The sequence below is a fragment of the Ictidomys tridecemlineatus genome, chromosome 16, assembly GCF_052094955.1.
Source record: "Ictidomys tridecemlineatus isolate mIctTri1 chromosome 16, mIctTri1.hap1, whole genome shotgun sequence".
Taxonomy (NCBI): domain Eukaryota; kingdom Metazoa; phylum Chordata; class Mammalia; order Rodentia; family Sciuridae; genus Ictidomys; species Ictidomys tridecemlineatus.
The window spans coordinates 20,118,229-20,135,906 of NC_135492.1; positions in this window are offsets into that span (position 1 = coordinate 20,118,229).

Sequence of the window (17,678 nt, forward strand, 5' to 3'; positions counted from 1 at the left end):
TTTAAATTTAATTTTTTAGGAGTCTCTTAAACTTAGGGGCCCTTAATCAGTAAACTGCATCCTCAGATTTTTTTCTTTTATATTTAGAGACAGGTTTTGCTAAGTTGTATAGGGCCTCACTAAGTTATCGAGCCTGACTTTGAACTTGCAAAACTTCTCACATCTCTAGGGTAACGGCATGGTCCACCATACCCGTTTTACATAGCATTTTTACTTATATTTCATTAAAGATGCAATTTGATACTAAATAAAGTGTGGATTTCTTAATGTAAACCTTGTCATGCATTTAATGATGTTATTAGGTCACACATCTCCCACTATTCACTTTGTTTTACTATTGCATCGATCCATGAGCATTCTATTGTGTAAATAATGCTATAACGTCTCCAATAATTATATCATATGTTTAATGAAGTATTATTTGGATAATATTATTTATGTAAATTATATACTCTCTTGTTTGTAATTATGGGAAAATTAAGACAGTTATAGGAAGGACCTAGGGATACTTAAATAATGCTCAGATATCCCTAGTTTTAATCATGAGTTTAACATTTCACCTTATAGTGTAGCAGTACTTCCTAAGGGATCTACAACTCCGGAGAGTTATACAAGCTCCCAATCAGGGAGAGGAAAAAGACCCAAGAGACTAGGAGCCAAGGTGCATATTCAGGCAATAAAGGAGGGTTGCTGAAGGGAGAAGAGTCTTAATGTTTCCTGGATAATCCACATTGTTCATAGTCCCATCCTCACTCTTGGACTGAAGAAACCATGCAGTTCCTCATGAATTCTATGACTTTCATCACTGAGGTGACTATACTAACATCTAGTGTAGGAAAAACATCATAATTTGGGACCACTATTTTAGTTTTGGATACCCAGTAAAAAAAGTGTAACTAGAAACATGTAAAATGATGACTGTAAAAACAAAAAGACATATTATAGGAGAATTTATGCCCCCACATTTTTATCTCATTATATATTTTCATTTTGTAGACACTTTGGTTCTACTAAATAATTTACAATATAATGTTTGTTATACTTATTGGATTATATGATAGATAGCATGTGTCATGGTCTCCCAGAACCCTCTGCAACCAAGTAATCATAAGATACTATAAAGTAACGCTGTCCCTCCTCAGATCTTATAGCTCAAAGATCCCATGACACCACAGAGAGAGAAACACAATTTTGATTGAAATAAACCTTAGACTCTCATCTACAAGTCCTGTTCAAAAAGTAAAAACACAATATTCTCTGCATATGTGAGCCTTTTGTGTCAACACAACACCACTCACCAACATTTTATTTAACTTATTTGGGAAAATAAATATTGAAATATAATGATAAGTTCTAGGAGAATAATATACACACCATTCTTTATTCCAAAGGGTAAATATCTAGGTTTCATTCTTATCTCTACATTGTTTCATGCAGAAAACTAGCTTCATTTTACATATGAGAGTTTAAACTATTTATAAGGCCAGGAGGGAAGATTCAGTCCTGGAGGTCTAAGGAAAATACTAAAGATCTTCCCTTTTCTTGATTGAATGATGTCTGCAATCCTTGATGAAACAGATAAAAAATGATGATATCTCAATGCATCTGGCTAGGTGGCTCACTCATTGGAATCCTAATTTATTTAGTCATCTCCAGGCTATCACTCGCTCCTGTAGGATCTGACCTGCTCTTGGGAGGACTTGGTGTTCTTCAGGGGATCACCAGGTCATGCAAGATGATGGAATGAAGTTTTCTTTGTTCTAACTTGTATTTATTTGGCCTCACTTTCAATACAAGTTAGAACAAGACTTCAGACTCTCACCTGTGGAGAGGATGCTCTGCCCAGCACTTCCCAGTCAGGACCCTGAAAAGCTCTTTGGGACTCCCCAGTACATAGGTTCAGTGTTGGTGTTTTACTAGTCTGGGAATACAGTTGCCTTAATCTTTCACTTTTGCTTTCTCTCTTGCTTTCATAGTATTACTCAAGGAAACACTGTCTTATGTGATGAGTGTGTCTTCCTTATCTATTGAATCTGACCTGCCAAGTTGAGCAGCTGCCCACATACTGAATGTCACAAACACATGTATGTGTTATCTAATCAGTAACTAGCGTATCTTTCAACTGCATGATTTTTTATTGCATGGGGGAGGAAATTGAGAATGCTTTCTTTGAGTGCCCACAGCACTATTTATAGTATTCATAACACTGCTGTGTATTGTTTCCTCTCTGCTCAACTTGTAAGTATTGTTCTTGTGCTGCTTTGTAAAACAAATAGAAAAGAGTTGTAAACCTAAAATTTTTTGATAAATGATAGTTGCGCAGACTGACTTGGGCAACTTTATTTACATTGTTGTTTTGTAGGGGCTCAAGTTACTCTTATACTTTTACTTAACCTTAATGACATTACCATTCATTGAAGAGTTTTTAACTCATAAATCTTCTCGGTATACTAATTTTCCCTTGTCATTTTTAAAAATTTTTTACTCTTTTTAGGTATTTATGATAGTAGAGCAAATTTTGACATATTATACATGGAGTAAAACTCATTTTAGTTAGCATTTCATTCTTAAGGTGTACATGGTATGGACCTTCCCTGGTGGTGTATTTATATATAAACATTGAAAAGTTGTGTCTGATTCATTCTACTGTCATTTGTACTCCTATTTCCCTTTTCTTTTCTTCAATCCAACTTTGTCTAATCCACTGAATTTTTATTCTCTCCCCCTCCCTTGTGGAGTGCTTTAGCATCTCTATATATTATGTATTATATGTAATGTCTGTTTCATTCTACTATCATTTCTATCCCCATAATCCCTGCCCTCCCTGCAATCATCTCTACTTAATCTAAATAACTATTTTTCCCCACCACCATTGTGAATTAGTATACACTTATTGGAAAGAACATTTGGCCTTTGTGTTTCTGTGTGTCGGGGTGGGGGGGAGGTGGGGCTGGGGCTTATTTCACTTAGCATGATATTCTTCAACTCTATCCTTTTACCACCAAATAGCATAGTTTTATTCATCTTTTAAGCTAAGTAATATTCCATTGGTACGGTAAATTATATATATATATATCATATTTTATTGATCCATTCATCTGTTGAAGGAAACATAGGTTGGTTCTATGGTTTACCTATTGTGAATTGTGCTGCTGTAAACATTGGTGCAGCTGTTTCCCTCTAGTATGCTGCTTTTAAGTCCTTTGGGTATAGTCCAAAGAGAGGGATAGCTGGGTCAAATGATGGTTTCATTCTGGTTTTTCAAGGCGTCCCCATACTGTTTCCATGGTGGTTGCACCAATTTGGAGTCAATCTCATGAGCAATGTGTGAGTGTTCCTTTTTCCCCACAACCTCACCAACATTTATTGTTGCCTGTATTATTAATGATTGCCATTCTGACTGATGTGAGATAAAATCTTAAAGTAATTTCGATTTACATTTTCCTACTTGCTAGATAGGTGGAATGTTTTTTCATATATTTGCTAATGGCTTATATTTTTTCTGTGAAGTTGTCTGTTCAGTTACTGAGTCCATTTGTTAATTGGTTTTTGTTGTTGTTGTTTGTGTTAATTTTGAGTTCTTTATATACCCTAGACATTAGTGCTTTTTCTGAATTATGTGTGGTAAAGATTTGTATAAAATCTGTAGGTTCTTTCTTCACATTATTGTTTCTTTTGCTGAGAAGCAGCTTTTTAGTTTGAATCTATCCCCTTTGTTTATTCTTGATTTTTAATATTTGTGCTGTAGGGGTCTTGTTATGGAAGTCAGATTGTGGACCAACATTCACCTCAGATTTTTAAATGGTATCCCAAGTTCATGAATGTTTCAGTTTTATTGTTTCTTATAGAACTACATGTTCTAAAGACTCATAAAATGATCTAGCTTCACATACATGATTTTCTGATGACTATTATTTTTCAAAATGTAGCTTCAGCTTATTTAAAATATATATCTACTCTTTCAGACTTTAAATAAAGCACATACATTCATTGTGCAGGAAATATTCCATCAGTAGATCAACATCAAATTCATAATATATATATATATATATATATATATGCCTGGATTCAAATGCATGCACATCCACCCCAGAGCTTGGCTCATAACACTTACCCTATACTAGTTCTACACTTTAGAACCTCCATGAAAGCTGTTATAAATCCAAAGCCTGAGACTCACTCCCCAGACATTCTTCTTTTTTGGGGGGGTATGATGACGAAGATTGAACTCAGGGGAACTCAACCCCTGAACCACATCCCGATCCCTATTTTATATAGAGACAGGATCTCACTGATCTGCTTAGTAAATTATTTCACTGAGTCTGGCTCTGAACTCATGACTCTCCTTCCTCATCTTTGCAAGCTGCTGAGATTACAGACAAATACCACCATGCCCAGCTCCCCAGAGAGCCTTCTTGAACTGGTTGGAACCCACTTGTTCAGTATTTTCGGCCTAATCGTCACAATTAGCAATGAAATTATTTTCCTCTCTATGAAAAATCATGGCTACAAAGAGATTGGAGTCAACAACACCTAATTAACAGCATTTCCACATTACAACAATGGTGTGGTCTGCAATTCTCCACCTCTCCAAAGAGCTCTTTTTGGCTCCACACAGTAGGGAGTACTGGCCAACCCTGTGCCATAGCTCATTCAGAAGCCTCCCAGGATGTGAGTGTAAATGAGGGACACTATTGTAGGTGGCATGTTGGTAATTAATGGGCTATGCCAGGGAGTAAGGTGGAGTCTAATTTACAAAAGGCACAAAACTTTCATGAGGCTTGTCCAGGATAAGAGCTGCATGAGGGGATACTTTTCCTCTGCCCTTGAAGTCTCTTTCCTAACTATGCATGTGCTGAAATACTTGTTCATTGACTTGCACCCTTTTCCTGTTTTATGTTTCGCTCTCATGTAGCTTTGGAGGTCTAATGCTTTGGCAATTATTGTGATTTTCTTCTTCAGTTTTCAACCTCCCTATTCCATCCATGTGAAATTTCTGTCTGTGGATATTAGTTTTCATTTTATATATTTCCATTTAGTCCAAGTTTCCATTACCTCTAGAAAAAACAAATGTTTAATTCATTATCATGCTTGTACTTGCCCTTCACATGTTGATAATGGCAGTTTTCAAGAACTATCTTCTGATTTCTACAACTGCAATATAAGTGGGTCTGCTTGAAATATCTGTCCTTTCTTTTGACTCCAGATAATGGGGATCTTTTTTAATATAGCATTTTAATGCTTTTATGTATACTAATATACAGTACCCAGGAGACTGAGCCTGCTTTTTACATGGTTTTTTCTCAGAGAAGGTGGAGTTGATCATGTAGGTTTTTTAGAGTGGACTCCAGCTTGGACTCTGCCTCGGCTCTGACTAGATTATATCTGCCTGTAATTTCTACAACATGTGACCTACAGCTCTTTCTCTTCTTAATTTTAATATTTCACTTAGAGCTTGAGCCACAAAACTGTCACTTTCGAAAGGATAACTTACAAATCATCACTACCTCTAAGAAGGTGTGCTCCATGTGCAAACTAGGAACAGAGAGGCTTATCACACACTTCAGGGCTTCAGGAAAATTATTGGGGTGCTAGGAGTCCCTCACATCAAAGTAGAGGCATTATGAGTTGTAGGACAGGTTTGGACTAATTTGATTTTAGGACCAGAATTAGAGTAATTTAAGTTTTCTTATCAACATGAGAAAATTATCTCAGTCAAGATCCTTTTCCAGATGTGTCCAGGAAACTTAAAGGGTTTCAAGCCCAGATCTCTTGGATTGCTGTTATCCATCAGAGAAGACAATAAAATTAAGAGAGATGAAATGTCTCACTGGGGAAGCCACAGTTCTGTGTTCTCCAGTGGGAACTTCTTGCCTTTCTACAGACATTAAAATTACAAATCTGCAGAGACAGAACTTAAACACATTCTTTTCATAAAACTTACAAGTGTTTGTGCTCTGCTCAGCTTTTTCAGGTGACAAAATACCTCTGTGTTGTCAGAAGCAGAGTTAGTGTGGATTTTAAAAAGGGCATTGGAGGAAGTAATTCAATCTACTAGTGAGGTTTCCCAGTAGCTTCTTTGCTTCTCAAAGAAGCAAACATTTTAGAAGACAATATCCTCATTGCACCATACAGAACATGGTCCTCTGAGCTCATTAGGACTGTTGGAGCCCAGAGGACCATGTTCTGTATGGAGTAATGAGGATATTGTCTTCTAAATATGTTTGCTTCTTTGAGATCCTGCTAAAATGAGTCAATTTTTCTTATAGGGAATATCAGGTTTACTTCTTCATTTTTCAATTTAATAACTTCATGGGACATAACTTACATATGGTATGTGATGTAGAGATTTTAAACACTACTAATTTGTATACTTAATACCAGGGAATTAATAAGTTTTAATATTTTGATTAATAATCTTGCTTTGGTAATATTCATAACTCATAGAACAATTTTGGTTTGAGTAATTGTACATTTTGAAATCTTTAGAGGGAAATGAGGTTCTATCTTCAAAATCTTATTTTATAGAATGGAATCTCACATGGTTAAGAATTTTCAGTTGGTAAGTGTCAAACAAGGGACCATGATCAGAAGGAAGTACATTAAATATTTTAGAAAATCAAATAAATATATTGGTAAGTTCCAATTCATGGTGCCAAATTATAGGCTTGTGAATATATTTCACAAAAATTTGGAAGAATATTTTTATGTATTATTCCATTCTGTTTTAATCACTAAAAACCTTTTGAAATATCTAATAATGGAAATGTGTAAATTCAATTTTGCTTAGAGGAACATTCAAGACACTTGAAATTCATCCTGCCCTGGTCACTTTCAGATTTTTTTCCAAAATTTAATTTTTCATGTCATTACCATGCACAGATAAATGTGACCCTAAAACACACAGAGCAAGATAAAGAAGAAAAACTGAAAGTAAAACTTGACTCTTATATCACAATATCAGTCAGGGGAAAAAGACCCTCCTGCAGGATCTTGTAGGTTTTCCAGAATGAGAGCATGGGATTTGCAGAGAAGTGTTTGGGCTCTCTCATCCCTGAGAAGGTCCACAGAACAGGGTAGAGGAGAGAGTGGCTGTGGAGTCTCTAATCAAGAACTCCAAAGACCAATCAGGAAGGAGGCCTGATTTTATTGTGCAGTTACCATGTATATGTACTCAGGCAGTGCCTAAGCAAAATATAGACAGCCACCAATGCAATGTCTGCTAACTTTTATTGCAGTGAACAATCAAAGAGTGGGACTGCAACACATGGCCTTATGCCCAGAGCTGTGCCGATGGGGTAAGCAGTTTGCCACTCACATGCCTAGCATGAGGAGTGGCCTGCCACGCAGACACTCTTATCCTATGCCCTGTATGCAGTACTCCATTCACTTGTCCCCTCAGAGAAGCACCTCTGGGGCTGCTTCTTTCTGGACTTTAAAGAAGAATTTCTCTTCTAGTGGCTTCTTTCAGGAGAAATTTAAAATAATAGTAATATAAATATCATAGCTGTAAGTGTTAACCCTGAGCTGTATTTTCAAACCCTGAAAATTTACAAAAGCAACCCATGGTTCTCATATCTACTTCTCACAAAGAGCTGCCATTCATTCAGTCAAGTCTTGCCCAGGGTTTTCTCATCGTGTTACTGGAGGGTGTGTTGTGCAGCAGAGGGGCTGGGTGATGGTGTCACCCTCTCTGAGGTGTCAGTCATTTCTCCATAGTGCTATTTATAGATTCCCAGTAATCAAAGAGGCACAAGTAAGAGGTTACTGCCGAGGCTGACATCAGTCCCAAGCTCATTTGCTTGAAGCCACACCAGTCTCAATTCTCCATCTCCCTTTTGTCTGTTAATTTATACAAAGAGGACATGGGGAGTGTTGGCAGTAGTGGTGAAGATGAGCTGTGAGATGAGGACAACCCCAAGCTGTAAGTCTGCACATGTGTTGTTAGGGGTGACAGATCCTATTTATTCTCCCATTATGATGTTTGCAACACAGATGATAGTGCATGTATCATACAGCCACCCCTGACTTTAGTGACAGCACCATATCTAACATGGCTCTTTCCTGGGTCCAGATACTAGAGGGAGTCTTTACTATCAGCTCTAATCAACAAAACTTCTGATTTTTTTTTTTTTGAAAATTTCTTTTTCATGTGTGATCTGTTTTTTCCTCATCTCCTTACTTGGCCTTTTCTTCTTCTTACCATAAGTGAATTCCTCAAATGTAACCTATTTCAGAAATCTGTGTTTAATTCCTTGTGATTTACATATCCTTCCACACAGAATGCCCACTCTAGGGAGCAGCCTGATTTCTCGAGTGCATAAAAGACACCAGTGCACAGTACAATAGTGCATCCCTGGACCAAGCTCAAAGCATCACTCCTTAGACAATAGTTTGAGGGGTGTTTCTCAGATTACCTCCCTGATGTCAGACAGCTTGTGTTATGGCTCATGATCTCCTAGACTATGTTGTGCCAGGCATAATGTGCACAGCTGGAAAGGTACATAGCTCAGGATGGACATTACTATAGATATTTCTTCACAACACTACCATGGTACATTTACACAATTTTAACCATATATACTTGATGCACATCATTTAGTGATGATTGTGGTTCAAGACTGGAGCTAGCAGAATGACCAGACTGTGCTTTCTCCTGGCCACTATCTGTTTGAAGATTAGTTCTCCTCATGAAATTGTGTCCCTTACTTTGAAGCATACTATCAGGAAAGGTCTAAGTTTTTCCCAATACTGATACAGAAATTTACCATAAGAAAACAATTTTCCAACAGTTTCAAGGCAATGAACAACCCATCTTTGAGTTCTTGACTATTACTGCAAATTCATGGCACCTGCACACTCCAGTTTGTATGACTGCATTTTCCTCAGCTACACTGATCTTAAATTCATCTAATGGCCTGGAGACACACGTAATTAAAATATGTCATTTATTGAGAGTTAGAAAACTTGGATGGTGTAGGATTCAAATGTTTAAAATGAATTAAAGCAAATTCTGTTTGTCACAGAAAAGTGATAGAATGCAGTTTTTGGTTTTAAATTTCACATTTGTTTTTGTTGTTGAGACAAGGCAATTTTAAAACCTACCTTCTTTTATTTGTACCACAGATTGAACCCAGGGCACTTAGTCATTAAACTATATCACCAGCCATTTTGTATATTGGGGAAAAATATTGCTAAGTTACTGAACTTTGGCCTTGCAATCCTCTGACTCCTGAGCCAATGGGATTGCAGGCATTCAGCTACATCTAAAACAATTTTTAAGTTTTTTTACATGCTAATATAGATCAATTTAAGCCTATACTGTAAAAATATTTATATAATATTTAACTTAAAAAATAAATTCATAAGAATTGGCATATGACATTTATATATAGATCTCGCCAAAAATAACTAAGGGCTAGTGATTAAATGTGAACCCTAAAATATTTGGGAGTACCAGGGATTAAACTCATGGGCACTCAACCAATGAGCCAAATCCTCACTCCTATTTTGTATTTTATTTAGAGACAGCATCTCACTAAGTTGCTCAGGGCCTATCTGCTGCTGGATTTGAACTCGGCATTCTCCTGTATTAGCCTTACAAAACACTGGGATTATAGTTTCCAACTTTTAAACTTATATTCTTTTTTCTGGATTTACCATGGGAGACTGTATTTTTCTAGTGATTTTCATATTTCACAAATCCTGTATGTTTGCACTCATATGTTGAAGCTGAGAAAGTTGATCACAAAAAAACAAAAAAGAGAACATTTTTTTATATCTGTTATAAGAGAGAGTTGGCAAGGAGTGCCAAAAATCAGTTAAGAGTAAAAAGTAACTCTTAGGTTTTATAGCACATAGTTTGAAATGTATAAGTAATTATTAGACTGTGGACATTCTAAAAAGAGTTCACACATTTCAAACATCAAAATGATATTTTAGAAGGTAGAAATTGCACTAATTTGAACACTACATATATTCAATTAAAATGTTGAATTTTATATGTAGATACCAATTAAAAATTAAACAATAATTAACACTTAAAGTCAAGTAGCAAAAATAAACAAGGAGGCTGGAAATACAAACCATGTTTCAATAGTAACCTTAAATGTTAGTGGCTTAACACACCAGAAAAAGACATAGGCTAGTAGCCTGGATTTAAAAAAATCCAACAATATTCTGCCTTCAGGAGACTCAGGAAAAGACAGACTGAAGGTGAAAGATTGGGAAAAAAAAATACCACTGACATGAACTTTGAAAGCAAGCAGGGTCTCCATACTTATATTAAATAAAGTAGACTTCAAGCCAAAGTTAATCAAAATAGATAAAGGAGAACATCTCATACTTCTCAAGGGAACCATACGCCAACAAGGCATAACAATAATAAATATATATGCCCCAAACAATGGCGCACCTATTTTCAAACAAACTCTTCTCAAGTTCAAGAGTGAAATTGACCATAACATGATCTGGGATGACTTTAAAACAAATCTCACCACTGGAGAGATCTTCCAAACAAAAGTTGAGTAAAGAAAGTATAGAGCTCAATAACACAATGAATAACTTAACTGAAATATATAGAATACATATATATGGTCTGCAATTTCCATACTTATGCTGTGTTAGTGAATATTTCTGGCCTTACAGAAAGAATTAGTCAATTTTCTTCTTCTACATTTAGACATGATCATGAATTATTGTTACTGATCCTTATTACATGTTTCATAGAAAACACCCATGAAGGCTCCTTTTTAAAAATGTGATTACTGTTTGTTTTTTTGGTGGGTCAGTTTTTAGAGTTGAGTTTTTGCCAGGTTGGCCTCAAATTCCTTAGCCTAAATCCTTCTTCTGCCATGGAATCGAGGTAGTGAAGACTAGTAGCATGTGCTCCCATATCAGCATAACTTCAAGTATTTTTTCAGCAGTTGTAAAGTTAAATGTTGATTTGTAGGTCTATTTTATATTTCTTCACATCTGGGTCTACTAATGTATTTATTGGTTTCTGAAGTAATTTTCAAAGTTGATGATTATCTAGCAATTTATCTATATTTTGTTGTTTTCCAGCTCGAGATTTTCTTGTCAATTAAGATGGAATAATTAGGAAGCATAATGTGGGAAAGTGAGAACCTGGCATTTTTCTAATTGATCTCAAGATGCTCCGTGAACGATGAAGAGTGTGCACCCATAATCCTGTGAGACAAATAAAGCAGAAAAGCTAAATTATCATTTCATGTAGCCTAATACGTAATCTTGAGTAACTTTCATATGTCTTTACACTCTTGTTTAATTTTCAGGGCAGAATCTAAGTAGTTCACCATATTTAAATTGGGTTATGAGGGGTTTATATTAAATTTTGGTGAGTTGTGTAAGTTTTTTATATTTTGGATGTTGAGCTTTTTTAGACATGGGGCTAGAATCAGTTTTCTTTAACCCAGTCTACTATTACATTTCATTGATTGATTCCATTGCTGTATAGAAGAATTTTTAGCTTTATATAGTCTCAGCTGTTATTCCTTGCCCAGTCTCTGTATATTCTATCTAAAACCATTGCCAACGCCAATGGCAAAAAAATTTTCTCTTTTTCTTCAGGAATTTTTATGCTTTCAGGTTAGGTTATATCACAATGGGATATAACCACACGCTTGTGGACTCAATCCTCAAAATGTTGGTAGGTAACACATACTGCAGTGGATATGCAGAAAAGGAAACATTTGGACATCCTTGCCAGGAATATAAGTTTGAATAGACATTAAAAAACTATAAGGGTTTTTTTTAAGAAAATTATAACTAGAGATGCAATATGACCTAGACCTTGAGAATATTCCTGTATATTTAGTATTCTTCAGAAAAATAGAATACACACAAAATGTACATGTGTATACAGAAGGGAGCTTATTTTATTTACTCACATAATCATGAGAGGAATAGTCACCAAATGTTTGCCTATAGGATGGCAACACTGGGAAACTGGTAACAGGTCAGTCCAAGGAGCTGGAAACTTCACAATATAAGGAAGCAAATGAAGCAGCTGTGGTCGTGGATAGAGGACTTAAATGATCCTGGTAGATGAAAAAACAAATAACCTGGTCAACAAGTGGGCTAAGGACCTGAACAGATACTTCTCAGGAGAGGATATACAATCAATAAATATATGAAAAATGCTCATCATCTCTAGGAATTAAAGAAATGCAAATCAAAACTACTCTAAGATTTCATCTAACTCCATCAGAATGGCAGCAAGTATGAAAAAAAACAACAATAAGTGTTGGTGAGGATGTGGAGAAAAGGTACACTCATACATTACTGATGGAACTGCAAATTGGTGCAGCCAATTTGGAAAGTAGAATGGAGAATCCTTGGAGATATGGTAATGGAACCTCAATTTGACCCACCTATCCTCTCCTCATTCTAAGCACAAAGGTTTAAAAACAACATACTACAGGGACACAGCCAGATCAATGTTTATGGCACCACAACTCACAATAGCTAAACTATGGAGCCAACACAGAATCCCTTCAGTGGATGAATACATAAAAATTGTTGCATATATATACACAATGAAATTTTACTCAGCAATAAAAGAATAAAATCGTGGTATTTGCATGTAAATGAAGTTGGAGAAGATAATGATTAGTGAAGTTACCAATGCCTCCCCCTCTAAAAACAAATGCTGAATATTTCCCTGAAATAAGAGGGTTGACTCATCGTGGAGTACGCAGGGGGAGCATAGGAGGAATAGATGAAATCTAGATAAGGCAGAGGGGTGGGAGTAAAAGGGAAGGGGACGGGGATTAGCAAAGATGGCAGAATGTAATGGACAACATCATCCAAAGTACATGTATGAAGACTTGAATTGGGTGTCAACATACGTTATATAAAAAAGATACAAAATTGTGATTTATATGTGTATTAAGAATTGTAATGCAAAAGAAAAAAAGAATAGCATTAATTTACATTAGGTACAGCAAAGTGAAAGGAGGAAAAGGCAGGGGGTGTGCGAATAAGAAAGAGAATGAAACAGAAATTCGTCCTTTATGTATGTATGTGACTGTATGACCCATGTGATTCTACAATATGTATACTCAGAAAAATGAGAAATTATATCCCATCTATGTATGATATATCAAAGTATATAAATGCATTATACTGTCATGGATAACTAATTAAAACAAAGAATTTTTTTAAAAAAGACCCAAGTAGAGCCAATGGTGGAAGTCCACAAAGGGGACTTCAAAAAGCTTGGAGCATAAGCAAGTGACTGATTCTCTTGCTTTTTTTCAAATCAAACTTATTAAACACCAATATATATGTTAATTACAGGTATCTCTGATGCTTTCTGAATCAGCCTTCTGGAAGCACACTCAGAGACACCTGCAGAGATCTTCCACATTCTGTCTTAAAAATGAAAAAGAAAATGATGGTGGATCTCTGTCACTGGTAAGGAAACCCTGGGTTGAAACCCCAGAAACAAAAAAATATTCTCCAATAACACAGACAAGCTTAAGGACTTTAGGAAACGTGAGATGATTCAGATGCATAAATATATTGTATACTCTATGTTCAGAGCCTGGAATAAAATATAATGGATGTGTAGAGAGAGCCTGGTTTTTATCAGGGAGCATCATCAATAATATCACATCATGTACTGGAATTCCAAAAGACAGCAGGATTGTGTTTTTAGTGTAGAATTTGATAATTATGAAAGATGATGGGTTTTATCATCACATAGAAATTGCACATACTTATGGGATTCAGTGTGATGTTTATATATATGCATATACATGTATTCATAATATCCAAACATCCTCTTATGCCCTTGATGCCCCACACACACTCCTCAGCCATACTAATCACTATTGTACTTGAACATGATATTATATTACTTAACATATGAGATGTGACACTATTGTGTATGTCTTCACTTAGCATGACATCATCCAATTTCATCTATTTTGGTGACCATTAGAGGAGTTTGTATTGATGGCTGAGTAATACACCATGGTGAATATATAATCTACTTTCTAGTGGATATGTTCAATTGCTTACCTACATCACTGGCTTTTCTCTATATCTGTATTGTTAAACATACTGTTATTCAACTTGAATTTATGTAACAAAAGAAAGCAAAAACTACAAAAGAATGAAGGAACTGGGAGTAGGGGCACATACCTGCAATCCCAATGGCTTGGGAGGCTGAGGCAGAAAACTCACGAGTTCAAAGACAGACTCAGTGAATTAATAGGGACCTATACAACTCAGTGAGACCCTGTTTCTAAAAAAAATTAAACATGACTGGGGCAGTGGCTTTGTGGTTGAATGATACTGGGACCTATCGCTAGTATACCCCCCAAAAAAAGAGAATAAAGAAACTAGAAAACTATGTCCTAACCTGATTTTATCAAGTGAAAAGAAGCCAAGGCATAAGAAAAATCATATTCTTTAAGTTTGTTAATATAAAGTTAATCAGCTATCTCTTTGAGTCTTTCACAAAGTGCAATACTTTGAGAGAATTCAGTAGGTTGTATTACATGAAAAACTACTCTTGTGTAAAAAATGAAATAAAACATTAGCAAAGTGTGGTAGTACATGACTGCAATCCCAGTGTCTCTGGAGGCTATACAAAGCCAGCCTCAGAAACTTGGGAAAGGACTAAGCTGTCTCTAACTAAATTATAAAAAAAGATCAGGAATGTTGCTGAGAGGTTGAGTACCCCTGGGCTCAATCCAAAGCATTAAAAAGAAAATCAAAGATACAAAAGAAATAAGACATTAGGCTGGTGAACATTTATATTTTCAGTGTTCCAAATATTTGGCCCAATACTCCCAAGATCACTTCACCCATATATTCATAATTTAAATCTCTAGTTATTTGTTTGTGAGAGAAAGGAGACAGAGATGTTCCTGAACTCTGCCATTCCTTTGCTAGTTTCTGCCATAAGCTAGGCAAAGATGTGCCCGTTGTTATCCCCAGGGAACTGTGGCTCAGTCCTTTCTCTTCATGCAATAACGCACCTTGAGGAGTAAATGTTGACTTGACTGCTAAAGAGGAGAAGAGGTAAAAGCTAAGTAATGTGTGTGGGTGTGTGGGTGGGGTGTGATATTGATGACTTCTGACCAAGTCCTACCCATGATCATCTTTTTAAAATGTACTTAGTAAATGGTTTGTTTTCTTATATATCTTCTGGGATCCTGATCCTACAGTTAAATGTGAGGGACCGTATGCTCCATACCCAACTACCTTAGCATTGTTTTTCTCAGTCTGATGCCTCATAATTTGAAATACTTAGTCCCCATTCCTCAGAGCCTTTATTTCCTGTCTCTTTTGCTTATATTTTTAATATCTGGGAAATCCTCAAATAGTAAGTTGCAGGTGAATCCACAGTTGATGTTCCTCTTCCAAAGATCAAAATAGACATTTTCTCTCATTGTGGCCTCTACCTTCTACTCACAAAATGGGGACATTATACAAGTTTGCAAACCTAGATATTATCCTAAGCCAACCTATAATATTAAAGTCAAGAATTTAATCTTTGGGTCTGGTGTCAGGGTTAGAGCACCTGCCTAACACATGTGAGGCACTGATTTCAATCCTCAGCACCACATAAAAATAAATATATAAAATAAGGTACTCTGTCAACCACAACTAAAGAAAACAAAAAAGATTAATTTCTACCAGGGTTGTGATGGAACATGCATGTAAACCCAGGTGCCCTGGAAGTCAAGCCTTGAGGGTCACAACTTTGAGTCTAGACTTACTAACTTGGCAAAATGATATCTCAAAGAAAAATAAGAATGGGATGAAGATAGAGCTCACTGGTAGACCATATCTAAGTCCTGTACTCAGGATCACAGGGGAAAGTTTTTAATTGCTATCATTTTTCTATGAATTAAGGTCACCACAAAAAAGAAGGTGGATTAGGGATAATGGTATATTTTCTAAAAAAAAAAGTCATGTTAAAATTTCAAGTGTTCACAATTCTTGAAATTTTCCAAGTATTTTCCTTTTGATATTATGGTCAGTAAAACTGTTTTTAATTTTATGTTTGCTACTTATTTTCTTATGCACATAAATAACTGATGATATTAAATTTTATTACTGTTCTGAGCTCATCTGTTGCTTCTAATAGTAATTAGTGAACTCCTACATTTAAAATATCCACTTAAAATCCACTACTACCTCATTCCTCATATTGGAAAACCACAAAAGATAGACAGCAAAAAACAGAAGTAAGTTGCAATACCCCTTTGACAAAGGCAAAGATACTGGTGAGAATCTCAGAAAAACTCTGTTCCCTAAAAGTCAGAAACCAAAAGAAAAAGACCATAATCTCCAACAAACTCACATGATTTTATTCTTTTATTGCTGAATAAAATTCCATTGTGTATATATAATGCATATTTTTTTTATCCATTCATCCACTGAAGGACATCTAGGTTGGCTCCACAGGATAGCTGTGTAAAATGGTGGTTCCATTCTCAGATTTCCAAGAAATCTTCATACTGCTTTCCATATTGACTGCACCAATTTGTAGTCCCACCAGCAGTGTATGAGTGTACCATTTTCCCCACATCCTCGCCAAAATTTGTTGTTGTTTGTCTTCATAATAGTTGCAATAATAATATTTGATTATAGTAAAATTCACAAAGACACACACACACACACACACACACACACACACACACGGTTATTGCTTTGGTGTCTCTGGACAAAATCATGTGGAGTAGAAACCTACAAACATGATGTCATCCTACTGCCACTTAAGAGTAGGAATTGGTCCATCGGCAGGCCTTTGAAATCACCCACAGCATCTCCTATAAACTTGAGGATCAAATGGGTGTGAGGCCTAGAGATGTCAGAGAGACTCACTGTTTTCCTCCCCCCTTCTTGATAGTGATTTCTGGGCCAATAAACTTTGCTCTACTTTGATTACACTTTTTGTATTATCTAAAATTCACTCTTGAAAGAACACAAGATCCAAGAAACACAACATAACCTTTGTATCTCTTGGATCACAACCAGCAACAATGCCAGATTTTTTATGGCTTTACTTATTTACTCACTTCATTTGATCTATTTATTAATACAGGTGGACACCAGCAACAGCTCTAAGTCCTGTTGAAATGTAACAGTCACATAGCTACACACAGCATTCTAAGGGGAGACTGTGGAAACAGGAATTCTGACCCATCATTGTTCATTAAGACTCACCAGTGTCAGAACTTCGAATATTTTATTTTGAGGCAGGGTCTTGCTAAGAGGCCAACTGTGGCCTCTGACTTTATATCCTCCTGACGCAGCCTTCCAAATTCCTGGCCTTAACGACATGTGCTACCAAACCTTGTCCTTTGCTCATTAAAAAAAGTGCATTGCTGCTAGTTACCTCCCTCCAGTGATATATGTGATATCAGAACCCAAACAATAAAAAAACCCACAAAATTACAAAGCTCAAGTCTGATTTTTGCTGTGTGAGGTTGTGTAATGGGAAGGGATTTCAGGGAGAGAGAGGGACATCAGCTCAGAAAAAGTAGGTTTTTTGGTTTTCAAAGCAGAAAACAACTTCATCATCGTCAGGTGCATGAACAGACCTATTTAGAAAACAGATGCACATTTAGGAAAGAACGTGAGGTGTGGTGAGCCATGTCAGCAGACCATGGTCGCCATTACAAGATGGCGCTGAT